Source organism: Nicotiana attenuata, unplaced genomic scaffold, assembly GCF_001879085.1.
Source record: "Nicotiana attenuata strain UT unplaced genomic scaffold, NIATTr2, whole genome shotgun sequence".
Taxonomy (NCBI): Eukaryota; Viridiplantae; Streptophyta; class Magnoliopsida; order Solanales; family Solanaceae; genus Nicotiana; species Nicotiana attenuata.
Window position 1 is genome coordinate 71,927 of NW_017673379.1, and position 5,350 is coordinate 77,276.

The following is a 5,350-nucleotide window of genomic DNA, read 5'->3' on the forward strand; positions in this document are numbered from 1 at the left end:
GAAAGTAGTCTGCTTCCTGGGCTTGAAGGAAAACAGTGACCATCTCTACCTCATCCATCGGAGGCTTTACTCTTGACGCCTGTTCGCGCCACTTAATTGCATATTCGCGGAAACTTTCTGAGGGCTTTTTCTTTAGATTCGCCAAGGAGTTCCTGTCTGGCGCGATGTCTATGTTGTACTGAAATTGTCGAACAATGTCCCGGGCCAGATCGTCCCAAATATGCCAACGCGAGACATCTTGGTCCATATGCCACTCTGAAGTGATGCCAATTAAGCTTTCCCCGAAATATGCCATCAACAATTCTTCTTTGCCACCGGCTCCACGTAACTGATTGCAATACTTATTCAGGTGAGCAATGGGGTCACCGTGTCCGTCATACTTCTCAAGTTTTGGTGTTTTGAACCCTGACGGCAAATGTACATGCGGGAACATACATAGGTCTGTATAGGAGACACTCTTTTGCCCGCTCAAGCCTTGCATATTTTTTAAGCTCTGCTCGAGGCTTCTCATTCTCTTTGCCATCTCATCCTGCTCTGGGGCTTTGGGGGTTTTGTCCTGCCCCGGTGTAAGCTCATATGGTGGCTGCTGACAGTAGGTATATTGAGTATAATGAGGAGGGTCAACCTGAAAGACGGGATTTTGGAATGTGAAGACCGAGGGATCGAAAGCATGCTTGGGTAGTGATGGTTGTGTGGTTGCGGAGCATGGTGTAGCCGTGAAGATGTTGGGAGCAGCTCCGGATGGGAACACCTGGGGGCGAACCTCAGAAGGTGTTCCTAGGAAGTGAGCAGTTATGGTAGGTTGCCCCAATGGAGTGTTTTGGTGGCTGATGGGGACAGTAGTAGCACCTCCAGATCTAGGGAATAACTCCGGGAATCCGGGAATGGTGCTTGGAGGTTCCTTTCCGTTGTTCCAAGCATCCCACATTTCCATCAATCGCAGGCGCAAGATCCGATTTTCTTCAGCTGTAAAAGACTCAGAGGCCGGGACCCCCGAGATGGGGTTGTCTTCGGGTATGGGGATTGCAGGCAGAGTCATTTCAGACGACATCTCTGTATTTCCTTTAGATCTGGTGAAATAGCGATGTGAGGCCAGCTTACCACAAACCAACCACTGTTTCTAAAAAGCTCAGCTGGACATATGGACAGCAACAACGGCTAGTTTTGAAACAAATAACAGATAGGTAACCGCACATTGGAGTGTGATGCACCTATACAGTTAAATGAATATCTACATGTTTGCTTCGGTTGCATGCGTAATCCCGGCTTTTCTCTTGTTCCTTTTCTCTTTTCTTTCTCTTTTGTTTTGTTTTCTCTCATTTTCTTTTCCTTCTTCTCTCTTTATTTCATTTTCCGCTCTTTTCTTTTCCTTGGCCATGGTTTCTCTCTCAATGCCTTATTTTCTTCTTTTGCGTTTCTTTTTTCTCTCTTGTTTTTTCTTTCATTTATTTCCCTCGCGTTTCTCTTTTTTCTCTTTTTCTTAGGATTACGGTCGAATCTTATGTAGATTGCCTACGTATCATGGCCCCGCATGAATCAGACCAAGCGTAGTTCTTGCAAATAAATGCAAAAAGTAAGTAAGGAAACAATTTGTGGGAATTTTTAATTTTTCATTAATAACAACTGCGATTACAAAAGCTACTAGACTATTTTTTTCTTTTGCTTGAAAGAGAAGGAAAGTACAAAAACAGACTCGATTAACTAGAAATACGCCAAAGCTTCAAATCCTGGGGCCTGCGGGGCATCATTCGGCATCGCCGCGGGCCTGCGTGCAAGACCCCTTTGAAACTGCTCCAAATCATTCATGACCTGTCGAACAAATATCATCACTGAAGCAAAGAAAGTGGTACGACCCATCCGTTCACCGGCCTGACACTTCATAACAATATAGTTTGCAATGCTTCTGATTCTTTCCCTGATTTGGCCCTTTTTTTGGAGTAGTCGACTTATCTGTTGGGTACGAGCCTCTAGCACCTGAGAATCCTGGAAGTGAAGGTCTTGTAACAATTTTATTTCCTTTTCCATCTCGGCGATTAACCCATAGCATTGTTCCCTTTCGGCCTGAAATTCTTTGTCCCGCCGAGCTGCCTTTTCTTCAAGAGTATTCATTTTTCTTTTCATGTTAGCAATGGTTCCCTCGTAGTTTCTCTTGATTTGTTGTACAAACTGGGCTCTTTCATCAGTCTTCTTTGCCCATTGTGCTCGAAGTCTTGCCATGTTCCCCTCGGATTTCTCCAATTCTTCCTGGCAGTCCAAGACTTGCTTCTTTAACCCTTTTATCAATCTCTCGTCGGATAGACTTCTTTCTTGATTCCTGGCATCTATTTTTATTTGTTGAATTGGGCCTTGAAAGCTTCATTCTCCTGGGCCAATTTCTTTTTATCACCTTCATCGGCTGCGGCTTGCAAGCTGTTTTCAAACCGGAGCTCCTGAGCCTATTTTTCCAATGCTCCTATTCGGGCCCTGTACTCCTTTTCTTTGGCTAACCAATCCCATTGCACCTGGGCCTCGTTAGTGAATTGTTGTACATGTGGCCTTTTGGCGGGTCTCTCAGGAATTCGAAATCTTTTACCAAACTAGACCAAGTATTTGGGATCTACTTCGCCTCTGGCTCGGTTCTGTACTATAATCTTAGGCTCGAGGTACCTGCACTCATTCCAAATCTTTCGGATTCTGCCTTCAGGGAATGCAGCCTTCGGGCCTAACTCGATGACTTGCCCATTCAGGTCTTCATCATTGTGCACTGTCTGGAATCTTCCAAGTTGTCGCAAAACTAGGTAAGGAGCATAAGGCTGTATGCTTCGAATACCCATCAAAAGAATATAAGAGACCTCCGGTCAGGGATCTTAAGCATGTCGACAAGGCCTCAGTACCCTCAGGGAACTCAATACCCGTCACCCGGGTCCCGAATTCTGCAATACAACTCAATCCGGTTAAACCGTAGTTCATATAGCCTGTGCGGTGACAGAGGTGTTCCTATATCCACAAGTAAGAGCCAAAGCTCGTATATTTCTGCTACAATCAGGGGAACCACTGTGCTAGTAGGTTTTTTCATGGCAACATCTAGCATCCCTACAAGGCCGAGGTCTATGTGACCATCTTTTCTCGGACAAACCACCACTCCCAGAAAGGCTACCATGAAGGCTAATCCCCATCGGGCTTCCCATTTGTCTTTATTTCCGTCATGTGTCAACCCGGTGTTGGGTTCCTCGAAACCTTTTGGGTTACCATACCGGTGATATAAGAAATGCAATGTACAACACCCTTCCGCCAGGTGCGGGTCTTGAATATCCCCGCTGATGTTCAACAAATCCAAGAACCTATGAAGGGTTACCGGTCGTGGGGCCAATGGGTATCTACCTCGGAGGTTCCCGTTGAGACCCGCGTATCCCGCAATCTCTTCTAATGTAGGTGTGAGTTCAAAGTCTGAAAACCGGAATACATTACGGATCGGGTCCCAGAATGGTATCAATGCCTCAATAATATCCTTTCTTGGTTTGATGTTCAACAAATCAACGAGACCACCCAAAACCTTGATCACGGTTTCTCTGCTACCTTTCCCCAAATCATTCCACCACATATGGAGCTTTAAAGGGATGTCACTCAGGACTGAGAAGGTTTCAATGTTACTTGGATTCATCCTGCACATTTATTTAGGGGAATTTAATGATTTATTTTGAAAAATGGCTATTTGTGCAAAAATTCTTTATTTAGAAAACAAGGACTTGGGTTTGCAAAATACGGCCTTTCAGCACTTCTGGGAGGAAGATTTAAAGGCTGTGTCCGCAAACCATTTAAAAATGACTCAGGGTGGCTGTTCTTGCAAAAACGGCCTTCCGGCGTCCTTTTAGGGACATTCGGCTTATTTTAGACAAGAATGGCATCACCCGACTTATGTATGAAAAAAATTAAAAAATTGACATTTTTTGGCTATTTTTGCAAAAGGGTGGTTGGACCCGATGAGGGTTGCCTACGTATCTCAAATCCGGTGAGAATCAAACCGGCGTAGTTCGGGCAGACTTGCCATAATCAAAACTATTTTGAACAACCATTTTCCTTTTATTTTCTTTCAAATATTTTTCTCTTTCCTTTGTTATTTTTATTTTTCAAAAATCCGACACCATTTCGGTACTATTTGAGCATTTGGATTTTTCAAAACAAATGGTCACCCTTACTTAGTCCTAACACTGCTTATTTTGCTCCATTTTCACTCATTTAGACAAACCGGTCAACATGCAAAGCCGAGCAAATAAATGCGCAAGTAGCACGTAAGATGCATCAGGATGGTCAATTCATTTCAGGTCACCTGTCCTAGACGGACCCAACCCCTGTGTTGAGTCCCCTAAGCCAAATGCACATGATGCAAACAAACGTCCTACTGGGGATCCGGCATGAGTTTTTGTTCTTCTAGGTTTAAACGCTAGGTTTATTGGTCTAGACCTGGCTTACCCGAGCGGACAACTCGAGCCGAGGGGGAGGCAGCCTACCGGGGATACAGAGGCTCCGCCGGCTTAGCAACTTATCCAAACCTCGTTCTAAATGGAAAAGACTCTAAACAGAAGAGAAGCTACACGAAGTTCACCCTTCTCCATGATGTAGAAGACTCAGAGAGAGGAAGGGATTCGCAACAGTTTATATATACAATTCAACAAATATCAATGCGGTAAAACAATTAGCACGTATAGCATGGAACATGTAGGAAAATCAGATTAAGTCAAATATAACAATTATACTAAGCTCGAATTCTTTAACCCTGAATCGAATTCTGGGTTCGTGTCCCCAGCAGAGTCGCCAGAGCTGTCACACCTCCTTTTTACACACCTACCCCGAAGGATAATGTATAAGGGAGTTTTTCTATTTAAAGTGACATTATTCGAAATGGGATTATTTATTTGTTTAGAGTCGCCACTTGGGATAGGATTGGCTTTTGGTGTCCCAAGTCACCGGTTTAACTTGAATCCCAAATCGAGAAAAATTTCGACTTCCCAATTAGAGTCTGCGAACCAGAAATTCTGAATAAGGAATTCTATTGACCGGAGGGAAGGTGTTAGGCACCCCCGGATCCCGTGGTTCTAGCACGGTCGCTTAAATTATTATAAATGGCTAAAGATTTGATTTTTATACATGCCATCCTATAGTGCAATTTTAGAGTTCATTAACCGCTTTAGTTTGAAAAATTTTTAAGAAAGTGAACGTCGTTTAACAACGTATTTTTAGATCACGTCACATGAAATGCACCCGTATCCTCGACACATTCTTATTCGACGTTTTGGGATTTGGATTTGGGTCGCATGAAATGCACACCCGTATTTAGGAAGATAAAATCATTAAAAAGCGCGCCTAAAGCGAC